Source organism: Polypterus senegalus, chromosome 14 (genome assembly GCF_016835505.1).
Source record: "Polypterus senegalus isolate Bchr_013 chromosome 14, ASM1683550v1, whole genome shotgun sequence".
Classification (NCBI taxonomy): domain Eukaryota; kingdom Metazoa; phylum Chordata; class Cladistia; order Polypteriformes; family Polypteridae; genus Polypterus; species Polypterus senegalus.
This window is the reverse complement of record NC_053167.1, coordinates 62,381,605-62,398,500: the sequence shown is the minus strand read 5'-3', so window position 1 is coordinate 62,398,500 and position 16,896 is coordinate 62,381,605. Positions and strand designations below refer to the sequence as shown.

The window sequence follows — 16,896 nt, the reverse complement described above, 5'->3', positions numbered from 1 at the left end:
TATGATTTTATTGTCGGCTGATCAAACCTATATGTTTTATTAGTTCCTTTCCTCTAATACTAGGCACTATTAAAATGCAATTTATAGAATATTAAACATTGCTTAAATTGTTATATATATATCTCTGACCCATTAAAGTATGGACTCCACAAGACCTCTGAAAGTGTCCTGTGGTATCTGGCAGCAAGATGTTAGCATCAGATCCTTTAAGTCCTGTAAGTCCTTTAAGCCCCAAAGTGGGGCCTTCATTAATCAGGTTTATTTTTTCAGCACATTCCCCCACTCAGTGAGGAATTTGGAGGCTAATTCAACACCTTGAACCTTTTGTCATGTTCCTCAAACCATTCCTTAACAATTTGTACAGTCTGACAGGGTGTATTATCCTACTGAAAGAGGCCACTGCCACCAGGTAATACTTTTGAAGGGGTGTATGTGGTCTGCAACAGTCATTAAGTAGCTGGCACATGTCAAAGTAATATCCACATGAATTCCACAACCTAAGGTTTTCCTGCAGAACATTGTCCAGAGCATCACACTGCCTCTGCTGGCTTGCCTTCTACCCAAAGTGCATCCTCCTGCCATTTTCCCCAGGTAAATGACACACATGTAGACCAGTCCATCTTCTTCCACTGCTGCAGTCCATCTTCTTCCACTGCTCCATAATCCAGTTCTGATACTCACATGCTCATTGTAGATGCTTTTGGGGGTGGACGGGTTCAGTATAGACACTCTTAACCGATCTGTGGCTACGTAGTTCCATACATAGCAAGATGTGATGCACAGTGTGTTCAGACACCTTTCTCTCATGACCAGCCTTAGGTTTTTCAGCAATTTGTGCTACAGTCGTGATTCCTTCAGATCGGACCAGACAGGCTAGCCTTGGGCTCCCATGACACTCCTGCAGGCTCACCACTTGTCCTTCATTTGACCACTTTTGCTAGGCTCTAACCACTACATACCGGGAACATGCCACAAGATGTGCTGTTTTGGAGATGCTTTGTTCCAGTTATCTTATCATCACGTAGTTACTCATATTCTTACATTTTCCCATTTTTCCTGCTTTCAACACATCACCTTTAAGAACTGACTGTTCCCTTGCTGCCTAATGTATCCCACACCTTAACGCATGCCATTGTAATGAGATAATTAATGTTGTTCACTTCACAAGTCAGAGGTTTTAATGTGGTTGATCAGTGTATATATATAGTGCAAAACAGCCGGAACATAGATAAAGACGAACTAAGAATGCCCCAAACACACACGCTTTTTTTACTTTCTAGTCCTCAGTACAACACAATGCAATGCACAAACCCCACAGTGCTCACAGCCTTTTACTATTACTCTTTCTTCTGCGAAGATGAGATGGTCAGGGTGGTGTTTGGCACAAACTCAGCGAAACTGCGAGAGAAACTTTTAAGTGCCGGGTCTTAGCTAACATTAAATACAGCCGTGGACATCGCACGAGATGGCACCAGCACTGCTGGGAACCTTCGAAGCATGTATACCGAGCGGCTCACGTGAACTGACGCAGTGCACAGACAAAAAGCAACAGTTCCAAAGAGTGCTGAACAAAAACCGAATTACACAATTGAAAAGGCAGTAAAATGAAAAAGGGGACAAGCGAAATGGTGTTTGTCTTAAGTAATGGAAAAAAAAAAAAATATGAAGTGTCTGACACATATAAGCATATTCATAAGTGCAACTACTGCGGAAACAAAGCACATGGTGGAAAAAGTCAATGTCCCGCTAAAGGAAGACCGTGTAAAAAAAAAAACGTGCATGAAGTTTGTCACGTCTCAGATAAAGAGGAAGACGAGCTGTTTATTGATGCAGTAAGATACGAATCGATGAATGAAACCTGTTATCTTTACAACGATTGACAAACACGGAATGTAACTTGAACACAACACATCCTACAAATACGAACCTGATTGAAAGAAATAATGATAATCAAATCCTTGATGACAGCAACACTCATAACACTCACAAAACAATTACTGTATATTGACAATCATGTTACGTTATTTTTAAAATTTTCCCTTTTCTTTTTCATAACTTCTTTAACACACTACTTCTCCGCTGCGAAGCGCGAGTATATATGTATATGTATATATATATATATATATATATACCCCGATCTACATACTCTCAAATAGACAAACCACACGCCGTGACGTAATGGAAGAGGCTTCGCCTCTAGCGCCGAGGTTCGATTCCCAAGAGGGGGTGCACTGAGTATGTACGCCTGATGACCCCAAAATTAGGGCGAAACACGTGTCTGTACTCTTTGCATTATTTCACAGTAAAACTATTTCAATATATATATACACACATATATAAATACACACATACATATATATCAGCGCTTCCCGATTCATTTTACCCTCGCATCCCCTTGGTTTGAGACGTATGAAAAAATATGCGGTTAACGCAGAAAGACAGATCACCAATTGAAGCTTTATGAATAATGGATACTTTATTCGCCATCAATGATTGTTTTGGTAAAACCATACTCAGTGTAATCATTAGATGAACGGTAAAAAAGTAAGAGCGAGGAGAGGATGACTTATAGAGGCACGCAGGCAAAACCACAATAGCATGCGGGCTCAATGTAGTGCGTGTCAACTCAATCTGAATTGCGCGATCACATTCGAAAAAATATATCTTTTCAAGTTCTATTTAGTCGACACAAATATCTTTGGTTAGAATGTAAGGCGAATTTACTCTTTACATTTCTATGGTGAAGAAAAATTGATGCAATGATGCCTACATTTAACTTACATTCCTACCAAAGACATTTCTGTCAACTAAATAAAAATTTCTTCTATTTAAAATTTAAATAGAACTTAAACAGATACGATAGTTCATAATATCCACGCAGACTTGCACGTAAGAGCGGGAGTCATCCGTTTTAACAAGCAGTGTATTGCACTGATACGAAATAGCCTGCCCATTTAATTATTTAGGAATGGATAAATAAATTAAGATTTTGTACAAATAATGTTTTTCATTTTTCTTCCTTGATGGATTCTGGCACCCCCAGCAACAGTTGCTCACACCCCAAAGAGTGTATATATATATATATATATATATATATATATATATATATATATATAAAATATAAAAGGCAAAGCCCTCCTCACTCACTCACTCACTCACTGACTCACTCACTCACTGACTCATCACTAATTCTCCAGCTTCCCGTGTGGGTGGAAGGCTGAAATTTGGCAGGTTCATTCCTTACAGCTTCCTTACAAAAGTTGGGCAGGTTTTATATCGAAATTCTACGCGTAATGGTCATAACTGGAAGCAGTTTTTCCATTTACTGTAATGGAGATGAGCTTCAACGCCGTGGGGCGGAGTTTCGTGTGACATCATCACGCCTCCCGTAATCACGCAGTACATAGAAAACCAGGAAGACCTCAAAAGCGCTGAAGAAAACATGCATTATATAATTGAGAAGGCAGCGAAACAATAAGAAGCGGCGAGTGACATATACAACCATATTCATGAGTTCTGCTACTTGAAACAAAGCACGATGTAAACCTACACTTTAAATTAAGTTCATAGACAGGCTGCGCTGGCGTTTGTAATTTAGTGCCTGCCCATATAAGGCCGTCCGTCAGCGGCAATCCAATAGCAAACTGCCACGGGTAAATATTCACGGGTGAAGGACTGTGCTTATGGAGAGGAAGATGAGATGGTCAGGGTGGTGTTTGACACAAACTCAGCAAAACTGCGAGAGAAAGTTTTAAGTGCCAGGACTAAGGTAACATTAAATACAGCCATGGACATAGCACGAGATGGCACCAGCACAGCTGGGAACCTTCGATGCATGTACACCGAGTGGCTCACGTGAACTGGCGCAGTGCACAGATAAAAGGCAACAGTTCCAAAGAGCTGAACAAAACCAATTACACAATTGAAAAGGCAGCAAAAATATGAAGCGTCTCATACATACAAGCATATTCATAAATCCAACTACTGCGGAAACAAAGCACACGTTGGAAAAGTCAATGTCCCGCTAAAGGAAGACAGTGTAAAAAACCCGTGCATGCAGTGTGTCAGGTCTCAGATAAAGAAGAAGACGAGCTGTTTATTGATGCAGTAAGAAACGAATCGATGAATGAAACCTGTCATCTTTACAACGATTGACAAACACGGAATGTAACTTGAACACAACACATCCTACAAATACGAACCTGATTGAAAGAAATAATGATAATCAAATCCTTGATGACAGCAACACTCAGTAACACTCACAAAACAAATACTGTATATTGACAGTCATGTTACGTTATTTTTAAAATGTTCCCTTTTCTTTTCTAGCTTTTTAACACACTACTTCTCGCTGCGATACGCGGGTATATATATATGTATATATATATATACCCGATCTACATACTCGAATAATGGATACTTTATTCGCCATCAATGATTGTTTTGGTAAAGCCATACTCAGTGTATTCATTAGATGAACGGTAAAAAGTAAGGGCAAGGGCAGGATGACTTATTGAGGCATGCAGGCTGTAGTGCGCGTCAACTCTATCTGAATTGCGATCACATTTGAAAAAATATATCTTTTCAAGTTCTATTTAGTCCATATGTGTCAAACTCAAGGGCGCGGGCCACATCCGCCCGGCGTAATTATATCCGCCCGAGATCATTTTATATACTGTATTATTGTTATTAAAGCCCGGTATATGAAGCGCTGGTAACACAATAAACTACAGATCCCATAATGCAGCGCTTCAGCTGCCTTGCCGAACAGTTACGCGTTAATCAAGTCTACCTTAAGATGCTGCAAGTTATTGCGAAGCTAGCTCACACGATGCTGAAGAGAAAAGTTGATTCTGAAAATAGAGCCTTTAAAACCGATGGGAGGCTGAGTATATGTTTACTGAACCCGTGTGTCTCATTTGTGGAGCTAATGTGGCTGTAATTACAGAATTTAATCTAAGACGGCACTATAAAACAAAACATCAGGGTAACCTGAAAGACCTGAATGCAATGCAGAAGATACAGAAAGCAGAAGAATTAAATAAGAATCTGACACTTCAGCGGACGTTTTACCGTGCACAATCACAAAGTGATTTCAAGTGAAGCTGCTTTTATGGGAGACACAAATGCACCAGTTCACTTGCCCCACTTTCCCTGTTACCAAGTAATGTTAAACCAAGTCGTCACTACGGTGTTCCCAAATCGCACTTTGCTGATAAACTGAGCGCACTGAGTTTGCACGGCGCTTTGGTGACTTTGAAGAACAAAAAGTCCGTCTACATGCGGCTCGAACCTTGTGCATGTTTGGTAGCACATATCTGTGTGAGAAGCTCTTCTCAGTGATAAAGACTAACAAAACAGCACACAGGAGTCGCCTCACTGATGAGCACCTGCAATCCATCCTGAGAATCTCCACAACACAGAACCTCACACCAAACAGAAACGAACCTGTTGCCAAAAAGATGCCAGGCGTCCAGCTCTAAAATGACATATGAGCAAAGACAACTGAATGATTTGATTTGTTATTGCTGAAAGGAACACATTTTATTTATATTTCTAGGTTTTGTTATGCAGCATGTTCATATTTGAATTTGTATAATTTTGACAGGATATATTTTTATGGAGAGCAAAATCTTTTGGGATATTTAAAATCTAAGTTTATTTTTATAAAATATAAAATTACATAAGAGTAAAGAAATTTGAATGTTTGTTCTTTTAATGTTTACTTTATTTCTAACTTGTATAATTTAGACAGGATATATTTTTATGGAGAGCAAAATATTATAAGTTGTTTAAGGTTTGAGTTGATTTATTCAGGAATAATATTCCTGTCTGTTTTTACCATTCCTACCAAAGATATTTCTGTCGACTAAATAAAAATTCCTTCTATTTAAAATTTAAATAGAACTTGAACAAATACGATAGTTCATAATATCCACGCAGACTTGCACATAAGAGCGGGTGTCATCCGTTTTAACAAACAGCGTATTGCACTGATACGAAATAGCTGTGTGTGTATATATGTAGATATGTATGTATATGTATATATATGTTTATATATGTGTGTGTGTATGTATATATATATGTATTTGTGTGTATATATGTGTGCGTATGTATATGTATCTGTGTATATGCAGATATGTATATATATATGTATATATATGTATAAATATGTGTATATGTGTATATGTATATATTGTGGAGGATGGCCGGCCGTTTATCCCGGCCAATACCCCCAAGCCGCCAGGTTGAGCCCTCCTTTCAGCATGGAGGTCCCCAGAATACCAGCAGGGCATCATGGACAATGGAGTTTTTATGCACAGCCCTGCTGGATGCCGTGGGGGCTATAAGAGGGAGCTGCAGGGAGGACCGAAGATTTCTTCATGCCCTATGACCCGGATGTTTGTCATAGGAAGAGCGACGGGCTTCCGGGTTGAAGAAAAGAACTTTTACCTGACCCGGAAGTGATTGAGAATCACATGGACTGGGGATTAGGAACACTTCCGGGTCAGGAGATATAAAAGGACTGTGGGAGCTCCTAGATAGCGAGCTGAGCTGGGTGGAAGGGTGGCAACACGCCTGGGAGCTGGAGGATTGGTTTATTATTGTAGTTATTGTGATTTATGAGTATAGTGGAGGAGAGGGTGTTTTGTACACTGTGGAGATTTAATAAAGTCAATTGGAGGACTTTTACCTGGTGTCTGGAGTCATGGACAGGGGTTCAAGGGAGCGAGAGCTCCCCCTATCTACCACAATCTGTATGGATATGTATATATATATGTTTATACTGTATGTGTGTGTGTATATATATATATATATAGATATATATATATATATATATATTGTAAAAGATGGAGAAGGACACAACATAAAGTTTTTTGGTTTTCCAGCCCCGTATATTGTAGATGCTCCACAATAAAAAAAGAAAATGCAGGTAAAAAATATAAACTTTACAGTTCATATGCGCGACGCCGAAACATGGCATCGGCGGCCATTTTATGAGGGAGGAGCCGGAAGTGGTGGAATGCTGGGAAAGAACCGTGAGGGAGGCTGGGATCGATGACGTCAGGACAAGGTGGCGGAGGAAGGGCGTAAGTAACGTACTGCGGGCAAAGCCGGCTTATGGCGGCGGAGCGGCTTTTTCTGAAAGAAAGCACAGGGAGAAAGTTAGTACCCCGCCATTCCCTGTCGGCGAATGTCTTCCCAGCTGTGTTAAAATCCGTCCGCGGTCTGCTACTCGCACGTGCGTGACAAAATATATATATATGACAGCAACACTCATCACTCACAACAGTGACAAAACAATTACATTGACAATCATGTTACGTTATTTTCAAAAAGTTTCCTTTTCTTTTTCATTACTTCTTTAACACACTACTTCTCCACTGCGAAGCGCGGGTATTTTGCTAGTATATTATAAAAAAAAAATCTTGGGTCAAGACGTGATCATCTTGGAGAGACACTTTGACATCACGTGAGACTAGACATTACAACAGTCGGAAGCAAGACCTGTGAGACGGTGACTTTTGCACGTCACACCCTGTTTACAAACAATTTAAAACAAGTTCATGGACATCAAACCTCGCAGTTGTTGGAATGCTTTTGGCAGACACAGTTCATGTGCTTCCAGCTCTTAAAAATGTTATAGATGGCACGTGAACAACTAAGTGAAGAAGAAAGAGCAGAGTGTCGAAAAGAGACATGAAAGTGTTGGAGAGAAAAGCAAAAAAGGATGCACAAGAGAACAGTAATAATATATGTGAAAGTTCTGAAAATAAGGAAAGTAATAATCACCCTGGACGATATGGAATTGAAAGCTCGTAGGTCAAATCCGGGTCAGAAATAAAAGACTTCATAATGACGTTCAAAAATATTGGCGCGATACACATGCAGAGCAAGTTAAAAAATATAAAAGTCGGAAAAATCGAAAGTATATAAAAAAAAAAAGGTAATAAAGATTGCATTAGCACAAACAAACGGAAAATATTACTTGGTGAAATAAAGGAACAGCAAAAAGAGATCAAATATATAGACATAGGTGATATGTCAAAAGTATGCAGATATTGTAAGGCTTTAAAGTTTAAGTCAGAGACTTTTAGATCGGGTAATTCCTGTTGCCATAAGGGAAAAGTAGTTTCACCTCCCAATGAAGAGGCCTATCCCGTGAGAATTAAATGATTTGTTGTTTGGTGAACGTGAAATCCACAAACACTACAGGCAAAATATCAGAGTCTACAATAATCTTTTCTCATTTGCATCATCGATTACACAGCAAATTGGTTAAATGCGTATAAATAGGCTATGCTGAAGCAGTTGGTGCTGATAGTGCGTATAATATCCTGTAGAATATGTACAAGCGTTAACACCATCCGTACTTCCTGTTAAAAGAAGGATGGAACATATGCTATGAGAATCTGTGGTCCCGCAACAATTAAAGCTATGACAAGTTTAGTTTTTGAAGGAACCACAATTCGGTCAATGACCACGGAGAAGCGATGCAACATAGGATCAAAACGGTCTTTGGTCAAATCAGAGCATACATTTACACGATCGAATTTCAAAAAAGGGGTTTACCTCACATGTATTTATTAGTTACTTTGCAAAATAAGTTATTAACTACTGATGATGTAGATCGGTTTGTCTGTGATGAAATTCCAAACAGAGAAACCTATCCTGAATTATGGCACAAAGTCATGTCTCACGGACCACATTTAAAAGATTCAGAATGTTGGGACTCAAAAGAGAAAAAGTGCTTAAAGAAATTTCCAAAAGCGTTTGTTCAATCAATAGATATGACTAAGGCTGGCTTTCCTGATTATCGCCAAAGAGATAATCGTCACGAACAACACACTTATCACGGAAAGAAAGATGGTAAAATTGTGATGATTGATAATTCAATAATTGTATCATATAACCTGTATTTGCTCAAACGATTCGATGTCATATTAATGTCAAGTATTGTGCATTGGTTCTGAGTATTAAGTACATCTACAAGTAAATTCATAAAGGGCACGATAGAGTACACGTAACTTTATTGAAAGAACAGTCTCAGGATGAAGTTCAAGCATATTTAGCTACTCGGTACATCAGTGCAATGGAAAGGGGGTGGCATTTAATCATGCCAATGATTAGTCAAATTCATTCTGTTGAATAATTAACGATTCATTTACCACATGGCAGAAACAAAAAGGAGTGTGTATGTGTATATATGTATTATGAATGCATATATGAATGTGTATGTATGTGTGTGTGTATTTGTATATGTGTATATATGTGTGTATATTGTCATACAAACAAGTCCAAGACATTATAAAGGTTTGGGGCAGCCACCTGTATATTGTTTTTCCCAGCTGCAAAAGGGTTTTCTGAATCAAATTTTTTTTTTCTTTTTTTTTTTGTTCTAATTCAATTTTATTTCATATCTTTTCAAATTAAAATATGAGTTTAAAATTTTCTTAGAATTTTTCTGTTGGCTCTTTCCCTGCTCTCGTGTATGTTAACATGGAGTATTGAAAATTGCCGATTGCAATAAAAACATTTAAAAGACATTGAGGAGTTTTAATTTAAAAAGGTACGTTGCTTACCTTATTTATCTTTGTTTTCTAATTTCTTGGGAGTCTTGTTCGTGTTCGTTTATTTGCTTTTGTGCCATCTGAAAAACACTTGCAATTGGGTAAACCTTTTTCTTTTTCCAAATTAGTCTATTTCTAATTTCCCATATTGCCTGCTTTATGTAGTTTATTTTAACCTTGTAGTTAAATTTTTCCTTTTCCTCTATATTCTGGCGAAAATAAACATACAGTATCAGGTCTTTATCTACAGCAATATTATTTAAGAACTTTTTTGTTGCACTTTCCCACACTTTCTTTGCGTAGAAGCAGTCCACATGATATGTTGTGCCGTCTCTATTCCATTACAGTTTTTCCTTGGGCACCTGTCACTTTTTACCCCTTTCCTTTTAAACAAGTTCTTATTTGTTCTCATGATGTCATGTGCTGCCTCCCATGCCATATCCCCAAGGTTGGTTGACAGTTCTTTTGCTGATACCATCTTCCACATGGTCCCTGCCTCTCCCCGTGGGAGTTCTTTAATCAACACTTCCACTTCCTTCTCCTCAAGTACTTTTGTTAACAAGTTACAAGTACTGAAGATTTTTGCATCTTTTCCCCGTACCTGCATTTCATCTAGCACTTCTTCCACTTTTTCCAAGTGCTTTGGTACAATGAAGGCTGTAGGTCTATTATTTGTCGGGTTGTAGATTCCATATCTCCTTAGTACAATTTCTAATTTATATTTTAGTAAGTCTGATGACTTTCCCTGTTTCCCTTGGATTAGCTGTATGATTTCTGCTACATATTTGACCTTTAGCAGCTTCCTTAAATCCAGGAATCCTTTGCCTCCTTTGTCTTTTTGCCTTTTAACTTTTTTCTGCCCTAATCTTTCATATAAAGAGCCCCAGAAAAAGTAAAACAAAAGTCTTTCTATTTCTTTTAGTACTTTAAACGTGGGCAGTGTGATTGATGCCAAGTATAAAAGTTTTGGCACAATTATTGCTTTTATTAATAAAACTTTCCCTTCATAACTTAGAGTTCTCATCCTCCTTCTGAATCAAATACACAATGTGCATATCACAGTGTCCAAAACAGAACTGGCTATAGTAGCCCAAGATGGAGGCTTTAAAGGTCTGGAGAGGAACTGATGTCAGCAAAGAGGCCGGAACCAGAAGTGATGTCATCAAAGGGGTTGACTTCGGAAGTGACGTCATCAAAGGGGCCAGCTTCGGAAGTGACGTCGTCAAAGGGGCCGGCTTCGGAAGTGACGTCTTCTGAGGGGCCGGAACCTTTCAGGATTTCCCGGTAAAGGTCTGTAGGGAACTGAGAAAGACAGTTAGTGCACTCCGCCGCCCCCTGGTCGGATGTTTTATTACAATTACTCAGGCCCTTTAGCTGCCTCCTACTCGCACGTGTGTGACAATATATGTGTATATATATGTATGTGTATGTATATATATATATATATGTGTGTGTGTGTGTGTGTGTGTATGCATCTAATTATGCAGTTATTCAGACATTAAAAAAAAAGCTAATTAATTTTATATGTGGTATTTTATTAGATATATATAAAAAAAAACTATACATAGAATTTTAATTATGCAGATGGATTGAAATGTAAAGTTTTGCTTCTAGAGGAATAATTGTTTCCAGTCTCCTTGGGGTGCGTTTAGCCCCCCTCTTCACAATGGCGCATAGCGCTGGAGGGGAACAGGGGTAGAGATTGGCGAGCGAAGTGAACAGGGGGTGGAGCCCACTAGTTAATATATATGTGTGTGTGTGTGTGTATATATGTATATATATATATATATATATATATATATATACACATACACATATATATATATATATATACAGTATATATATATTTATATAATCTATACTAATAAAAGGCAAAGCCCTCACTAACTGACTGACTCACTGACTGGCTGACTCACTGACTCATCACTAATTCTCCAACTTCCCGTGTAGGTAGAAGGCTGAAATTTGGCAGGCTCATTCCTTACAGCTTCCTTACAAAAGTTGGGTAGGAAATTCTACGCATAATGGTCATAACTAGAAGCTATTTTTCTCCATTTACTGTAATGGAGTTGAGCTCGAAAGCCGTGGGGGCGGAGTTTCGTGTGACATCATCACGCCTCTCACATAATCACGCATTACGTAGAAAACCAGGAAGAGCTACAAAAAGCGCTGAAGAAAACATGCATTATATAATTAAGAAGGCAGCGAAACAATTAGAAGCGAGCGAGTGACATATAAAACCATATTCAGCGGCTCACGTGAACTGACGAGCGCAGACAAAAGCAACAGTTCCAAAGAGTGCTGAACAAAAACCGAATTACACTGCTACGCTCAAATAGACAAACTGCATGCCGTGGCGCAATAGTAGAGGCTTCGCCTCTAGCGCTGACTTCCGAGGTTCGATTCCCGAGAGGGGATGCACTAAGTATGTACGTGCGCTTCTTGATTCATTTCTCAAAGTGCTTTACATAATAAAGAATAGAAAAATAAAAGACACAATAAGAAAACAAAATAAATCAACATTAATTAACATCGAATAAGAGTAAGGTTTGAGATGTATGAAAAAATATGCGGTTAACGCAGAAAGACAGATCACCAATTGAAGCTTTATGAATAATGGATACTTTATTCGCGATCAATGATTGTTTTGTTAGTAAGAGCGAGGGGAGGGTAACTTATTGAGGCACACAGGCAAAACCACAATAGCACGCGGGCGCGATGTACTGTAGTGCGCGTCAACTCGATCTGAATTGCGCGATCACATTCGAAAAATATTTCTTTTCAAGTTCTATTTAGTCCATATGTGTCAAACTCAAGGCCCACGGGCCACATCCGGTCCGGCGTGTAAATATATCCAACAACAACAACAATAACATTTATTTATATAGCACATTTTCATACAAACAGTAGCTCAAAGTGCTTTACATAATAAAGAATAGAAAAATAAAAGACACAATAAGAAAACAAAATAAATCAACATTAATTAACATCGAATAAGAGTAAGGTTCAATGGCCAGGGGCAGAAAAACAAAAACTCCAGACGGCTGGAGAAAAAATAAAATCTGTAGGGATTCCAGACCATGAGACCGCCCAGTCCCAGCCCGCGAGATCATTTTATATACTTTATTATTGTTATTAATGGCCCGGGGATATGAAGCGCTGTTAACACGATAAACTACAGATCCCATAATGCAGCGTTTCAGCTGCCTTGCTGAACACTTACCGCTTTAATCAAGTCTAGCTTATGATGCTGCAAGTTATTGCGAAGCTAGCCCACACGATGCCGAAGAGAAAAGGTGATTCTGAATATAGAGCCTTTAAAAACCGATGGGAGGCTGAGTATATGTTTACTGACATTGCCGGTAAACCCGTGTGTCTCATTTGTGGAGCTAATGTGGCTGTAATTACAGAATTTAATCTAAGACGGCCCACACGATGCCGAAGAGAAAAGGTGATTCTGAATATAGAGCCTTTAAAAACCGATGGGAGGCTGAGTATATGTTTACTGACATTGCCGGTAAACCCGTGTGTCTCATTTGTGGAGCTAATGTGGCTGTAATTACAGAATTTAATCTAAGACGGCACTATGAGACAAAACATCAAGATAACCTGAAAGACCTGAATGCAATGCACAAGATACAGAAAGCAGAAGAGTTAAAGAAGAATCTGACACTTAAGCAGACGTTTTTACCCGTGCAAAATCACAAAGTGATTTCAAGTGAAGCTACTTTTATGGGAGACACAAATGCACCAGTGCAACTTGCCCCACTTTCCCTTTTGCCAAGTAATCTTGAACCAGATTGGCACAACGGTGTTCCCAAATACGCACTTTGCTGATAAACTGAGCGCACTGTGCACTGAGTTCGCACGGCGCTTTGGTGACTTTGAAGAACAAAAAAAGAATTTTGAGTTGTTTCGCAACCCATTTGCCGTCGATGTGGAAACTGCACCTGTGCAGATTCAGATGGAGGTGATTGAGTTGCAGTGTAATGGCACACTGAAGGCAAAGTACGATACTGCACGGCCCATACAGTTTATTCACTCCATTCCCGCACAAATGCTCCAGCTCCGTCTACATGCGGTTCGAACCTTGTGCATGTTTGGTACCACATATCTGTGTGAGAAGCTCTTCTCAGTCATGAAGACTAACAAAACAGCACACAGAAGTCGCCTCACTGATGAGCACCTGCACTCCATTCTGAGAATCTCCACAACACAGAACCTCACACCAAACATAAACGAACTTGTTGCCAAAAAAAGATGCCAGGCGTCCAGCTCTGATAAAATGACATAAGAGCAAAGACAACTGAATGATTTGATTTGTTATTGCTGAAAAGAACAAATTTTATTTATATTTCTAGGTTTTGTTATGCACCATGTTGATATTTTAATTTGTATAATTTTGACAGGATATATTTTTATGGAGAGCAAAATCTTTTGGGATATTTAAAATTTAAGTTTATTTTTTATGTAAAATTACATAAGTAAAGAAATTGGAATGTTTGTTCTTTTAACGTTTACTTTATTTCTAACTTGTATAATTTAGACAGGATATATTTTTATGGAGAGCAAAATATTATAAGTTATTTAAGGTTTGAGTTGATTTATTCCGGAATAATATTGTGTCGACTAAATAAAAATTCCTTCTATTTAAAATTTAAATAGAACTTGAACAGATACGATAGTTCATAATATCCACGCAGACTTGCACGTAAGAGCGGGAGTCATCCGTTTTAACAAGCAGCGTATTGCACTGATACGAAATAGCCTGCCCATTTAATTATTTACGAATGGATAAATAAATTAAGATTTTGTACAAATAATGTTTTTCATTTTTCTTCTTTCATGGATTCTGGCACCCCCAGCAACAGTTGCTCGCACCCCAAAGACTGTATATATGTGTGTGTATGTATATATATGTATTTGTGTGTATATATGTGTCTGTATGTATATGTATGTGTGTATATGTACATATGTATATATGTGTGTGTGTATATATATATATGTGTATATGTATATATGTATGGATATGTATATATATATGTTTATATGTGTGTGTTTGGGTATATATATATATATGACAGCAACACTCATCACTCACAACAGTGACAAAACAATTACATTGACAATCATGTTACGTTATTTTCAAAATGCTTCCTTTTCTTTTTCATTACTTCTTTAACACACTACTTCTCCGCTGCGAAGCGCGGGTATTTTGCTGGTATATATATATATATATATATATATATAGTGGTGTATGGCCTGCCATTCATCCCGGCCAACACCCCCACGCCGCCAGATGGAGCCCTCCCTACGACATGGAGATGCCCCGAATTCCAGCAGGGCATCATGGACCTTGGAGTTTTCCTTTACAGCCCTGCTGGATACCATGGGGGCCACCAGAGGACGCTGCAGGGAGGCTCAAGGATTATTTTCCATACAGCCTTGGAAGTACGTCCCAGTCACGGGGACAGAAGAAATGACATACTTCCGGGTTGAAGAAAAGGAGTTTTCTTCTGACCCGGAAGTGTTGCCAGTCACATGGACAGAGAGAGAGAAAACTTCCGGGTCAAGGACTATAAAGGACTGTGGGAAATCCCAGAGTGTTGAGCTGAGTTGGGAGGAAGGGTGACATCATGTCTGGGAATGGAGGATTTGATTATTGGTATTATCATTAGTATTGTGGAGTGGAGGGTGTTTTGTGCACTTTATTATAATAAAAAGTCATTATTTTGGACTTTTATTTGGTGTCTGGTCTGAGGGTTCAAGGGGACGACTGCGGCCCCTATCTGTCTTATATATATTTTTTTTCATTTCTTCATCATAAAAGAAATAACAGATTAGAAAGCAAATTGCAAAAAATGTCAGCAAAAGAAAATTACACTTAGAACTTCCTTTTTTTGGTATATACTGTACATGGATTTACAACCCTAGTCAAGAATTAGATGAAGAAACAGAAATGAAGGGACTCCTGACTTGAGCTCCTTCTGGTAGCCTCCATTCTCCCTGCACTTATGAGGGCTGTCAAAGTCAAATTCACAAAGCCTTAATAAAGGCTTCATGTGCCTCCAGTTTCCCTAATTAGTGACCATCTGCTGACAGCCCTCCTATGATCTAAGTCTTCTGCTTAGTAGAGATTCGGATTATGATAGGATCTCCTTGGTGAACTGCCCTCTAATGTCTTGGGGGAATTTCTTGTGCAGATTTTAGTTTCTGATTGGGACTGATGATGGATAGGATTGCTTTTTTTGGTTTCAAACTTGACTTGGCTCCCAACAATGTCTCCTTTTCTGGTCAGTTATTCTATTCATTCCGCCTTACATCATACAGGGCTGTGCCATTTTGGTGATTTAACTTATACATATAAGAGGAAGGAACACTGTCCCCTTGTGACACATGACTGTCCAAACTAGTAAATACAGGACTTTTCCTTTTGCCAATATGGATTTCTGTTGCCTTTTGCAACTTTAGTAGTAGGCTTATCCCTGGTGTCTTCTTGGTATAATGTAATATGTACATTTTGCTGAACAAATTGAGGCAACTATAGGCAGTAGAGTTTGTAGACAACATGGGTAGGGATACGCAATGCTTTTTTGCGAGAAAAGGACATCTGCATCATTGAAAATGTTGTTCATCTTAATAGTGTTTAAAGGAAGTTGCTGCCAGAGTCAGCATATCCTGTAGTTGTCAGGAACACATTTTTTATTTTGTGCTTTATTTTGCCTGTTGCAAAATATTTATTACTTATTGTGCACACATTTTATTGTTATCTTAGTGATTTCACTGTGTTGCTATTTGAATTCTGTGTTGTGTTTTGGCATGGATGCCTCCACTTCGAAACTGTGGCTGCATTGCATTGAGAGGCATATGATGCACACGTTGTGTGTATTGTGATGTCTTCATGGTGGCAGTATGCAAGATGACTGTATTCAAAAGAACATCTGAACTTCAAACTTAAAGCTTTAAAGGTAAAACTGGATAGAAAATAGTGCTTAAAACAAAATAGGTAAAAGTTTCAAGACTAGTCTTTAGGATTCTCTCAGTATGGTAACACAAAAAACCATTTCTGACACTCAATCAGTTCAATATGATTCTTGTCATTTCAACACAATATTAATAGTTTTGGATAGACCTGGAGTGCAGTAGGTTGGGCCAACAAAATAAGAAAGACAGTGATAGTTGAGAGAAAAAACACAGTGTTACTTTTCTCCCTGATATTAAAAGAAAGATTAGGTATTGCTTAATAGGGATGTATCATACTCGGCCTAAAAATAAAAAGACAGAGAGTGAAGTCAGTGAAGTTATGTGGAAGGCAGCAACACTT

General features: G+C 38.6%; 1 protein-coding gene across 3 annotated transcripts in view; it reads left to right on the top strand.

The window, feature by feature from the left end:
• The window catches only part of ttll7 (tubulin tyrosine ligase-like family, member 7), a 254,532-nt gene that overhangs the window by 39,970 nt on the left and 197,666 nt on the right, over window positions 1-16,896 (top strand). The window lies entirely within an intron of this gene.